Here is a 13,758-nt window from a genome sequence, read left to right as displayed (position 1 = left end):
TAATTCTTACTGAGCCTTAGTTTCCCTGCATGGACAAGGTAGATAGTAATAGCCTCTGTCTAGTAGGGCTCCTGAGAAGATAAGATGGGATTACACACAAGACATGAATTAATACTGAATTAGTACTGCTAATTTTAGGACATGGTTGCGTCTTCTGGGGACCCAGATTCATTGTTTGTGAAAGGAAAGAAGTAAGAGAATGCTCCCTTACTGGGTACATCTACTTTCATGAATAGATGTAGTCTCTACTTGCCCTAGCACCCACAAGGATGACGGCATCTCCTGGTCACCGAGAGGATACAATAGAGGTGCTCAGGCTCTTGAAAAGATCTCAGGATGATCTGATGCAGAAAAATAATTCTATTTCCCTCCAAACCCTTTCTGGGTCCTTTCCTGTTCCATGAACCAGGCTTCCCTGGGATACTGCCCTCCTCAGCACAGATAGTTACAAGCTGTTTGTGCCACTGCCCCTGTACGCCGGCTACCATGGGAACAGGGCTCCCGCCGCCCCCTCAGTCACACAGCCCTGGAACACGGTCCTCCTTCAACTGGCCATGCTGACCCAGCCTAGGACATAACCACATGTGCCATGTCTGAGTTCCAGACAGCTGTGGGTCACAGGCAGTGATGTCTCAGATCCAGACTCACTGCCTAGAAGAGAGGGCACTCAGGCTAGAACACTGAGGACAAGAATCTGCATGTGCCTGCCCTATAGGGAGTTTCCAGAGGGTGATGTAGAGGAAGCTTCCGGGGTCCCTGAAAATCTGCTAGGGTGAGGAAGAAAATTGGGGAGCACCTTTTTTTTCAGCACTGCCTTTTAACCCTGGGGCCTCACACATTCTAGGCACTAGGCAAGCTGTGTTCCAAATTCCTGGGGGGCTTTGTCCTACTACAGAGCCTTGGGTGCTCCCTTTCTGCACATGCAGCAAGGAACAAAGGTTCACAAAGGTTCAGGCTTGGTGAATCCAAGAGGTTTCTTTGTGTGGTGGCAATGTGCCTGGGAGATTTCAGCGCTCTCTCTCTCGCTCTGTCTCTCTCTCTCTCTGTGTGTGTCTCTGTTTCTCTGTCTCTGTGTCTGTGTCATCTGTCTCTCTCTGTCTCTGTATCTCTGTCATCTGTCTCTCTGTCTCTGTCTCTCTCTGTGTCTGTCTCTCTCTCTGTCTCTGTCATCTGTCTCTCTCTGTCTCTGTATCTCTGTCATCTCTCTCTCTACTTTGTGGCTGTGTGGTCTTGTGCACAAGGCCTGATTCCCGGGCTAGTAGGGCCACTACCATCACAACTATCATATAAAGAAGGCTATTGAAGGCTGGTCCTCGTCCTAGGCGTACTACCTGTAATATTATGATGCATCTTCTCAATAACACGGAAGAAAGAGGTCATTGTGTGTTTCTGACAAGGACTGAGGCATGCTGTGGATAGGGCTGGGAGTGCTCAGCCAGTATCCTGAGGCCAATTTTTCAGAAACTTCTCTTTTTCTAAAGTGACTCAGAGGATCAAAAGGATAGTGTCAGAGAAGTTTTTATTTGGAAACTGACACACTGGGTGATGCCGAATTATGGGGTGCAGTGGGAGTTCTTACATGGCCTAGAGGAGCCAGGAGCTGTTAGTTCTCCAAGATGGGCTCCCCTTTCAAATGAGTAGAGCTGGCCTCCCCCAAGCTGGCTCCTGTTTCTGGAAGCTTGTCCCACTCTTGAAGAGCCTCGGGTGTGTTGAAACTCTGTAGAATTCAGGGGAAATCTCTGTTGGGTCAGAGCCTATGCAGCTATCCCTCTGGGAGTTTCCAGGTTTATGTGGGCACAATATCAATCATTTTTGTTTGAGGAGAATTGGCCAAAAGCCAATGTTCTCTTTCCCTTGCCCAGGCTATGGGTAAGAAAACTCAAAGATTACTTCATTGAAAAGAAGAGAAATTACTTAAGCCTAATTGTCTTAAATAGAGGCTGGCATAAGGAGAGAGGGAAGGGCTTGCTACATGCCCAGTATGGACAGGAGTTTTAAATTTGTCAATTCACTTGGCTCTTATCGTGAAGGAACATACTGTCCCCATTGTAGAGAAGTGAGAACCAAGTTGGCCAATATCATCCCATAAATGTAGAACGAGAACTTTTTTTCCTTTCAAAGTTGAGACTATTTTCACTGCCTGTGATTACTTGAGAGACAATACTTGGGGAGTCATAGAGCATACTGTGAAGCCATTGCTAGGTGACTTTGAACTAATCTCCAAATCTCTCTGAATCTCAGTTTACTCTGATAACAAAAGAAACAAACAAGTAACAACAACAAAAACAAAAACCAACTGTAATCATGCTAGTATTTGCATCATGGAGTACTTGTGAGTGTTAAATGGGCCAAAATGAGGGAATTACTTAGAACAATATACTGTTCCAATGTTAGAGACTGATTATAAAGCATGATTCTAGAAATGTACTGTTGTCCTGTTAGCTATGCAGTATGCCCAGAAGAAAGGAAGGGATTTCTCAAACAGTAATTTAGATTCTGGGGTAGATGGCTACTGGAGATTTATGGCCTCACATAGCTCTGACAAGGACTGAGGCATGCTGTGGATAGGGTGGGAGTGCTCAGTCAGTGTTCTGAGGTCAACTTGGTAGAAACTTCTCTTTTCTAGAGCAGTTTGACTCTGAGAATCAGAAGGACAACATCAGAGCTTTTCTTTAAGAACTGCCAGTGTTCCTGGGACTGAAGATTTTGAAGACTATATGAGGGCACTAAACAACGGAGAAGTAAGGTTACAAGATGATGTTGAGGCTCAATAAAGGACTAGAGCTGGAGTGTAAGGCCCAGCTTGATACCGGCACTGCCTCTCTCTCCCCACCATGTTGGAAAAAGAGCAGCAGCCTATCCTCAAAGCTTGTGTGATCTGTGTACCTGTCCCCGTTCTTGCGTATAGCCAAGCATCATCTGGCGGAGGACGGCTGCCTTCTCATAGGCACTGCCTCATATGACAAATAACGTTATTTGCTGATACAGTCTCCTACTTAAAATGCTTAAAACATAGAGCAGGCAGGTAATCTAATAGACACCTATAATATTTTATTCGTCCAGATATGGATCTGTGTGTTTGTTCATGCTCTGCCTACTGTGTGCAAGAACTGAGATGAGGAAATTATATGGGAGAACAATGGAATTGGTTAAATAATCAATGAATGACTATTCACAAACAATGGAAGTACCATTAAGCAACTTTCCATGCTGTTTAAAGGAGCAGGCGGGGCTCTGATCTTCACAGAAGTTGACCATGTGAAGAAAGACAGGGTGAATAGCACAAGAACAGCACATACAAAGACTTGTGGGAGAGAAGGTACACACAATTTGAGGAACTGAAGGGGTTTCAGGTGTTTAGAGAAGGGCTTCTCAAACCCCTTATACTTGTAACCCCAACTATATAGGTCTATGATGTACAATGTCTATCTAGGTACATAGTATGCATGCATATATGCACACATGTAAGTATACAGATCAAGCACTTAGTGACAATAAATTGTGTAAAACTACTACCAACCAATTCTTCATTATATAATTTATTAAAACTGAAAGCAAGTTTATATACTGACATAGATGTACCTATTTATTTTTATGTAAAGAATTAAATCTTGGCAGAATGTTTGACGCTGCAGGGCACAGGGAATCGCCAATCCTTTCCAGAGTTGATTGATACTCCTATTTTTTATGATAAATGCTGAGAATACCACTTTACATAAGTATGTCAAAGAAAATGGCAGAAGTCTGTTTAGGGTCATGACAGGAATAGGAATTATGGGTAATTCTGTCCTAATCCCAAGTCAAAAACAAAACAAAACAAAACAAAAAAACAAAAACTAATTGAAGCACTTTCCAGGAAACTCAAGCTGGCAACTCAAACAGTAATTTTCATAACTAAACATTCTAAAACAATCAAAGCAATACTAGCTTAATGCTCCCATATCAAAGGATGATAGCAGCGGAATATTAAAAGTGTTTGTTTTCCTTAATTAAATCACTGGATTTCTAGAGGAGCAGAGAACTTTGGATCTAGGTTGGAAGCAGTGTAATTCACAGTGTACAACAGTCTCTGTGTTGAAGAGTGTAAGGCAACCATCAGTAACACTATGTGGTGTGGTCGGGGTAAAGTACGTATGTCTTGTGTCCTCAAAATCCTGCAGTGATGTCACGCACTGCAATGTGGTCTGGATAGGGTGCCAGAAACCACAAGAATTATATGCCTGATTTTGAGTTAATGTTTGGTCATAGCACGTTTGGAAACTTTTACTATTACCTAAAATTTCAGGAGCCCCACATTCAATTATGTGACCCCAGGAGCTATGGTACAGAGCCCAGAAGAATAGCAAACAGGTGAAGGAGGCAAAATATTAGTGAATTGTTTTTGTCTACTCAGAGAAGGCAGGGATATTTTTTAATACAAGCTATAAAAATGTCAAGCAATTTGTTGAGGTTATGGCTAATGCAATTGCACCCATTCTATTTTGGGTTGTGTCAGTCAGTCTCCCACTTGTCAGCTGAGCCTAAGTGACAATGCTGAGAATATGAGAATGTTGTGGATGCTATGCCTTGGGTGAGCCTGAATCCACAGTGATGAGCACTGGCCTTTATCAGTGAGGCAGGCATGAGCCATGCTGTAATGGGCTGGCTCACTTGAGCTATTAAACGCTTTCTGGATCATCAGCCTGACCATTTGAGTCACAACTGGGCCCCTTGGTGTCTGTGGGAATAGGATATAGGCATTTTACTTATTGATTCAGCATCTCAGCTTCCAAATCTGCAAAAGAGACCTACCATGCAACCTTCAGGCATTCAGGCATCTCATAGCAACTATAGAAGGTTGGACATTTAACCATTCATCAAATAACAGGTTCCATAGTAAGGCACTTCCTCCATATGTAAAGGAAATGTCGGGGGCACAAAATCACAGAATATTTAAAATTGGAAAAAAAATCTTAGAATGAGCAGGAAGGAAAAAAGAGAAAGGCCAATTACTTCAGCTTCTCACAACAGATATTTCTTTGGGTTTTGTGTACTATAGAAACTCTTAGCACAGGGACCTGCCAGGCAGCACGTAGGCTGTGTTGAACCAGGCTTCCAGGGCTCTGAGCAATGTTTTGGAGAACACAAGTTGGCTGTGGCCCTTGGCTGCGGTGCAACAGACCTTTACTGAAGCAACTAGGAGGGCAGGCTTGGGCTCCACATTCATTTATCAGTTTTGACAAGTGGGATGTCTGTAGGGATCTCTCACTGCATGAGATGATGTCTAACTACAGCTGCACAGACAGGCTCAGTATTAGACACAAGTGTTAGAGCTGGCCACCTGGCAGTCCTACGAAGTAAAGGAAGAGACCCTACTTCACAGTGGTGCAGAAAGAAGGGCTTGGATGCTGAGGACTGAGAGAGGATTGCTTCAGAGAGAGCAAAAAGTGAGCCCTTAGGCCCAACTACCCCCAGGGTTTTATTACAAGTTAGAACTTCTGTGGGAGAAGTTTTGGCACAGAGTTTGATATCCATCAAGCGTTTATTGAAGAGATGACTGACTGATCAATGGTCCACAAATCTAAACTGGCATAAGTAATGAATTGGGGGCATTAAGCATTAAGATTCATCAGTTCACATTGAGTCCCAAATACATTTAAAATACAGATCAGAGAGTTAAAAAAGCTTATGTATATGAGGAGCTTTTTAAAACAAAATATTCTTCGTAGAGTATAGAGTAAAATTTGAGAAAACTGAAAAGAGGCACTTTTTCATTTTCCAATATCTGGGCTTCAGAAATGCTAATCTCACACTATTACCATGCACCAAAACCTAGATAATATACCTAAGCATTTAGTCATGGAAAGAGTCATTGCTGGGGCTCTTTGATAGGGTCACTGATGAGGAACAGGATAAAAATAGTGTGTTTATAATTTTGAGGCACATTTGTCAGCTGTGACTTAGGGAAGTATAGATGAATGATAAGACTGCAGAGTCACCATCATCAACCTCTTACCTGAATCTATTCATGGTGCATTAGTCAGGCCTGGATCATGGGCTCATGATGTAGCATAGTGATTGTCTGTCTTGGCCAGCTGTTAGAATAATCAGGGGAACTCTTAAACACATCCTATCTTGCCCCATCCTCAGAGATTCCGCTTTTATTTAGTTGGAACAGACAACACTCATTTGAGTACTTTGAAACAACTCCCATTGTTTTGGGTGGTGGTGGTGCATTCCTTTAATCCCAGCACTGGAGGGGGGGCAGAAGCAGGTAGATCTCTGTGAGTTCAAGACCAGCCCAGTCTACAAAGCTACACAGAGAAATCCTGTCTGGAAAAACAAAAATACAAAAACTCAGCTGGGCATTGGCGGTGCACACCTTTAATCCCAGAGGCAGAGGCAGGTGGATCTCTGAGTTCGAGGCTAGCCTGGTCTACAGAGCGAGTTCCAAACAATGCAGAGAAACCTTGTCTCAAAAAACCAAAAAAAAAAACTCGCATAGTTCTAGTGTACAAAGATTGTCTGTCTTAATATCATATTCTTAGCCACAATGTTTACAATATACTTTTAAAGGAAAGATTGGAAACCAAGAAGCCTCTTATATTGCATTTATAATTGAGCTCAAACTGGGAGTCATGGAGTTAAACTTATACTGAGCAAACAAGGGGGGCTGGAAAGATGGCTCAGCAATTGAGAACACTTTTTGTTCCTGCAGAAGATCTGAGATTTGGTTCCCAGTACCCACATGGTGGCTCACAACCACCTGTAACTCTAGTTCCAGGGGCTCTGACTCCACTTCTGACGTCTGCAGGCACCAGGCATGCACGTGGTATACATAACTACACAACGGCAAACACTCACACACATAAAATAAAATAGAAAAGCCTAAAAAGATCATTTAAAAGAAATAAACAAGTAAGAACCTTCCAGACAGAGAAGAAGGCAAAGGTTTATGGGGTCTCATTACAGAGCTATTTTGCCCATTAGCCGAGTCAACATCTGCAGATGGCTTAGAGCAAACACACAGTGACAGTGGTCAGGTCAGTTCTACATCAAAAACTATTCCCCATGCTAGAAAAGCAGAGCAGCAGAGTGGCTTTTCTGACATATATGGTGCTGAAGTGGGAAACATGGGCTTCATGCTGCCTCATGACTGACTCTGACGGCTAAAGTCTTACCTATTGTTGCTGGCATTAGTGTTAACTTTGATTTTAGCATGAAAGAAATGCTAAAAGTCACTTCAAACATTTTAAGAGATACAATCTGAGGCCTGGAGATATTGGACAACTTGCCCAAGCACATAAATACTAGAGTAGTAAAACCAGATCTAAGAGATATTTTGGTCTTTATTTTGATTTTGAGATGAGAACTTGCTACATCTATCGTTCAACTGAACTCACAGTACTCCTGCTTTAGCCTTCTGTCTGGTAAGGGCTTCTGTTTTTGTTGTTGTTATGTTTCAGAGAGGTAAAATACAAAAAGGAAGAGAGAAGGACATGAGGAGGGGAATACGAGAGGAAATGAGAAAGGAGGATGGGGGAGAGAAGGAGGAAGGGAAGGAGGGAGGGGCAGAGAAGGGGAAGAACAAGGAAGGAAGGCAATCACCGTTTTTCAAGGGTCTTTCTAGAGAAAAAGAAGCCTGGCAGGCCCTGGCCTGTTCCACAGAAGGAGAGCATGTCTGGAGGGAAATCCCCAAGGAAGCTTCTGGAAATCCTGAGGAAGAGTTCCACCTCCAGGAGCAAAGCTGTTTTTTTTTTTCAGTAATTCTGAGGCCACCTTAGAGGCCTTTGTTGACTGAAAAGATTAATTCAAGAGGTAACTCCCTCAAATCAAGGAAAATGTTAAAGGCTAAGACTCTGTTTTCTTTGACATGGAGAAACTCAGGCTTACAGACAGAGAAGGCAAGGAAGGCATTTCACAACAAAATGCAAACCTTGGCATCTCTCTCTCTCTCTCTCTCTCTCTCTCTCTGTGTGTGTGTGTGTGTGTGTGTCTGTGTGTGTGTGTTTGAATAGGAGGTCCTAATGAAGGCTAGGGTGGCCTCAAACTCCTGACTCTACCCACCAAGTGTCAGGGTTACCAGAGTATATTCCCATTCCCCAGTCCGCCTGTGCCCTGCTTTTCTTTTGCTTCTCCAACATCCCCATTCCACAAAACTCTCATCACACATGATGGAGCTGCCTCTCTCATTACTGAGCATGGGGAGCATATGCTCAGTATAAGGGACAGTGCGCGCGGTAACCATTCAGTGAGCCACAATTTACTGCAATAAAGGCAAACCAAAGAGAGAAACCAGCTCCACTAGTTCCTTCTAGTGTGCCCCGGATGCCCATGGGAATTAGGGGAAGCTCATATGGAGTACCTGAAGGGGGAGGGCACCTTTCCTATCTGTGATAGTAATTCCAGCTTACACACAACGTGGTCCAGTCTGTTCTCAGTAGCAGCTCCAAGCCTTGGTGGCTTTTGTTGTAGGTGCTTGATTACCGTGTCAAAGTCAGACACCCAGGAGAATGGGGGCAAGGAGTGCAGTCCCTAGAGGGCATGTATGCTGAGCGGTGGGCTCTGCATATGTGACTTCACCAAGTCCTCCCAACTGGGCACTTGACAAAAGAGAGAATATAGATTCAAGATCTGAAATAACTTCATCCAGGAGAGTCAGTTTTCCTACCAGAAGAAAACGCATGCTGTGGGACCCTTAAGAATCTCTAGAAACACTGTAACACAGACCTTCAGGCAGGAACCTCTCTTCTTCATAGCCCAGTCCACAGCCATGCCAAGGCCTCCCCTGCATCCAGACAACTGTGCTTTCCTCCCTGCCTAAAGGGCAAATGTAGGTTCCTTGATCTGCACTTGCAGCTGCGGACCAGACAGCAAATTCATAGGACTTTCTGTCTGGGTCTCTAGGGACAGCATGTGCAAACGCCAGCTTCAGCTCCTTATCCCATGCTGCCTTTGAAGGGGCTTCAACCCCACTCAGAGGATCTGAGCACACCTCCCCACTTCTGAAAGGACAGCCACAGTCTTCCTGCAGTGGCCAAGATCTCTACATCTCTACAGGAAAAGATGGGCTCCCCTCTCCAGGCCTGGCATAAAGACACCTGACGTCAGGGAGGAAACTGCCATCAAGTGAACGTACTGAAAGATGATACTAACTGTCCCTGTCCCAAACGATTCTGACAGTTTCCTCTTCCCGGGACAGAAGCAGCATCCACCCAAGTCTATTTCTCTTGCTGGAGAAAAAAAACGAAGCCTCTGTAGGCCTTTCCACAGCTCTGTGGGGAAGAAGCCTCCATAGGCCTGATCCTCCATAATCCTCCTGCTACTCTGTGGGTAAGGAGTCTCCAGGGGCCTGCCTGCTGCTGTGTGGGGAAGGAACCTCTATAGACCTAAACCTCTATAGTTCTGCCCACTGCTGTGTGGGGAAATAACCTCATGGCCTTTGTACACATGTCCTCGAGGCTTGAGACAGGATTTCCATCCAGATTCCTAGGTGAACTCCTGAAAGGCACGGCAGACAGGACTGTGGACTGTTTAATGCTCCTTTGTCTCCTCAGAATGAGGTATGACATTTGCTTTGTGTCCTTGAGGAAAATATTTCCCTTAATTTTCTGTAGTTTCAAGGTCCTCACATGAGAATTCTCAGGAGAGGATATGTTAAGGGTGTCACAGGAAGAAATATTTGACCTTTTTTGATTACAGGTGCCAATTCCTTATAATTCAACCCAAATACAGCAAGCCAAATACATTTTGAGCTCAGAAAGACAAAAATCGAAACTGCTTGTCGGAGCCTCCGTCAGGTTGCCTAGAAACAGACACTGAGAGGAAGACTCGTGCCCAGGGAACTCCTGGCAAGCACCGACTGGGACAGCTAAAAGGGTGAAAAGAAACAGGACAAGCAAAAAGAAAAGCAGACTGTAGTGAAACATGTTCCAACTCATCCCCTGGGGATCTCTGGACTGGGGATGGCCCTTTAGATTGTCCCCAATTAATCACTCTGATCCTTGAAGCTATGTGCCTCCAGGGAGTGGGTATGCATCACCTTGGCTAGGCAGCTATCTTTGGTTGAGAGGGGGATTCTAAAGAGGAATATGGTGATGGGCCATCAGCAGCTAACCCTGGCAGCCACTGGGACACAGATGGGACTTTGGGTACCACACACCAGGATCTCCTGTTGCAGCAAACTCACTCACTTACCAGGAAAGGAATCCTAAAAGAAAGCAGATGGCCTGGAAGGTAACAGAGTGAAGAGTGCTGTGCTCAGGATAGCAGGCTTCAACGTCTTCCCTCTCTTAGCATCCTTTTGTCTGGCCAATGTGACCAGCATGTTGCATTTGTATATTTTATCTGTATATTATCGGATGGAACCCCACACCATAGGCAAAATCGTCTTCCTTTTGTGGCGAAGACAGTTGAGGTGCCCGATAAGTTTAGAAGCCCAGCAAAGTGCTCAATACATGTTAAAAGTGTTTATCTCTAAGGTCTGCCTAACCTACAGTTTCCTCTGCAGCTTCCTCTCTACTGCTGGAAACCATGCTGCTGTCCTGAGGGGAGAACCCTGTTCTCTGCCCACTGAGCCCTTACTGTGAGACAACCGCCTTTACCTATCACAGTGTGGGATTCCTTTCTAACTCACCTCACTTCTCTTGGTGACTTGATTAAAATAATGTGCATTTTTACTTTATTCCAGTCAGAGATCCATAGAATACAGCTCTTTAAGTAAACATGCTTTTAATATATTTGAATGGGAGACCATTATATGGTGGCCGCGTTATTCTCTAGGACTGCCCAAAAGGATGAGTGTTTTTATCCTGGCTTTACGAATGAGGAAAACAGAGGCTTAGACAATTCAATAACTTCCCCCAAGATCAAACAGCTTGCGTTTAAACACAGATCTGCTCTGCTTTGACAGAGCTGTGTTCCCTCCCTCCCTGTTATTAAACAAATATGTATTAAAGGCCTACGTGCTGCCAGCACTCTGCAGGAAGGTTCTGGGATAAAGCCGCATTTGGGACACGTGCGTGCCAGCCATCCTGCTTTACTGTTGTGTTCTGGAGCAGCAGCTGCAAACATGAGGCTGACAGAGACTGAGTGAAGTGGTCCGTGAGGAATGTGGGGCAGCAGTATGTGGTTGCTTCTGGAAACAGCAGCTGCCCAGCTGCAGCCAGATGTTGCTGTGTGAGCACATCAACCCAGATGGCCCTCCCTCGCTTCAAGAGTAGCCACAAATCTGCATTTTGTGTGGAAGATCGCAAAGACCTTAAAATTGCGGGCTAATCCAACCCTTCCTTCATCATCAATGTGGATTTAAAAAGAGGCAAGGATAGAACATGAGCCGCAGGAGCCACAGACGTCATCTGACCCTGATTCCTAGCATCAGCTCAGCTGAATCCAGGTCTGTCTTCTGTGGAAAGGCCAGTCGGAAGATCATGCACACTTTCACTGCATCTAGAGACTGCGCCCATGTTCCGAGAAGCTCCACACATCTCAGTGTTTCAAAGTTTTCTTGTTGAGTGGCCCCTCCAGCCGCTGCAGGTTCTTGCTCTTGTTCCTTGAAGCCCCATTCTTTCCTGAGACTAAGCTATTGCCTGACCTTCTGGCAGGAAATGGCTTGATTGTTGGTGTTTGCAAATAGCAATGCAAGGCTACGTGACCAGTGCTCACAACCTCCTTTCCCTTCTCATTCGTACTGCAACCAGATGGTCCTGAGATAACGCCACGTCTTTCCTGCAAAAAAATAACATCCCCTAACCATTCTACTAGTCCCTCTGACCATACGGGGAAGGCAATATGTCAACACCCACCCACCCACCCACCCACCCACCCACCATCGTTGCTTCCCCTGTCTTATCTTTTGAGAGTGAGTGAGAGGACATGATCTGGTCACATTCCAAGGAGTCAATCATATACCATGCTGAGAGCTCAGGGACTCACGTAGACAGCATCAGTGTGTAGACTTGGAGTTCCGGCCCACCCAGGGATGTTTTCAAGATGTTTGAGACTGCCCTAGCTCTCCCAAAATGACTGTGATACCAATCTCCCTCCTTCTCTCAGATGCTACTATCGTATTCTCTAATCAAACACTTCTAGCTCTAGTGCCTTACAATTCTCCCGAGACAAAACCCTCTATGATGACTATAGCCCACAAACCTGGCACCTGGCCCTGCTTCAACCTCTTCTTCCATCCACTCCATTGGCCTTCAGCAAGACTCCGTTGAGATACTTCTAGCTTTGCTGACAATATAGCACATATTAATAGAATACAGAACAATGCAGGTGACCTGGGACTACTAAGGGTTAGAAAAGGAAGCATGTGTTGTCATTTGAAATTAGTACCTTTTAAAGAGTGAAAAGTACTCCAGAATCCTAGAAAATGCAGATGATAATCCAAGTACATTGCTGGACATGGGAAGAAGTTGGAGCATAAAACCACATATTTGAATTATTTTCAAATCCCCTCCAAACACTATATAAGCTATCAATTTAAGGTTTGCCAAGGGACAATTTGGATCACAGAATGGAAGCTACGGTGATCCTCACAAGGACAGAAACTCTAGCTCATCACTGAAAGAGTCTTATCTGTGTGTCAAGACTCTCTTGAGCCAATAATTTTTTCTCTACTTGACCAGTCAATTCAGGAACAAAACACGAGTGTGACTGATAACATGGGAAAAGTTGTAAGCAGCAACTGATAGAGATCCAGCTAGACTTGCCATCCAGAAAAGCCTTAACCCCAGACTTAATGGCCACTTCTCTGAAATTCACATTCATACAGGAGTCCCCTCATCTGTGACCTATGTCTCTAATCTGTTTGGAATAGGCCCAGCTCAATCATTCTATAGATTTACATAAAAATACAAACAACTAGCTTAGGAACAAGTGGTCTTTGCAAAAATTTGTTCATTTGTTAAGGAAAGAAGTATTGGCTAAAGAGTCATTTCCCATAAACCAACAGGAAGATACAGATGGTAAAATTACTTTGGAGGCGAGGGGTCTTAAAAGGGCCTGTGTTGAAAGTAACTTGCCTTACCTGAAGATGGACCAGAATGGCTCTTCCTTGCATCCCATTGGTGCTGTTGACTCTATTGACCAGCAGCGAGGTTCTTTGACCTGGTCATTTGAGCAGCAGTCTTGCCACACCAAATGGCCTCTCCTGTATGGTCAGATGCAGAGGCATGGGGCAGATGACTTCAGATGTAGTTTCCGATTCTTGGAATCAAATATCAAAGAAATTCCAGGCAAAGATTACAACCATTCTGTCATTTCTTCATCAATAAACATTTGCTGAGCTCTAGTAACCTAGGCAGTAGGCCAGAACTTAAGGACACAAAGCTGATTAACACGAAACATAGCCATGAGCTGCGTGCCAACTTCCTTCCATGAAGTGAAATAAAAGTCTCACTGATGCCTATTTACAAAAAGAAAATAATCTTTTCCCATGCATTCTCTCATTCATGCTTCATGAGACTCAGAAAGCAACTGATAGCTACCCTTAGAATAGGCAGCTGAGGCGCCAGGGGACTCAAGGCACTTGGCTAATGTCTTAAGAACCTTAAACATTGAGCTGGAATTTGAAGGAGGTCAGCTCTCCATTCACACTCTCCCTAGTGTATGCTATCTGCCTTTGGAATCCAGTCCCTGACTCAAGCATCAGTGTGAAGCACACAGAATGTACATAACAGGAATCACACTGGTCCTTCTGCTGTGGTCAGCACCTCCTCCTCCCTCACATCCCACTGCACGCTGTCCCTAAAGCCAGGCCAAAGTAAATCTCCCAAA

At 44.5% G+C, this 13,758-nt stretch overlaps 1 long non-coding RNA gene across 1 annotated transcript; it reads right to left on the bottom strand.

Annotated features, from left to right (window-relative positions):
* Positions 1-10,610: 10,610 nt before the first annotated feature.
* LOC110341258 lies at positions 10,611-13,125 on the bottom strand. Its single transcript, XR_002383145.2, has 3 exons — positions 13,010-13,125; positions 12,130-12,213; positions 10,611-11,706 (listed from the first exon to the last, which is right to left on the bottom strand). It is a non-coding gene; the product is annotated as an uncharacterized LOC110341258 (long non-coding RNA).
* Between the last annotated feature and the right edge of the window lie 633 nt (positions 13,126-13,758).

Source organism: Mesocricetus auratus, unplaced genomic scaffold (genome assembly GCF_017639785.1).
Source record: "Mesocricetus auratus isolate SY011 unplaced genomic scaffold, BCM_Maur_2.0 Super-Scaffold_100014, whole genome shotgun sequence".
NCBI lineage: Eukaryota > Metazoa > Chordata > Mammalia > Rodentia > Cricetidae > Mesocricetus > Mesocricetus auratus.
This window is presented reverse-complemented; position numbering and strand designations above follow the sequence as displayed.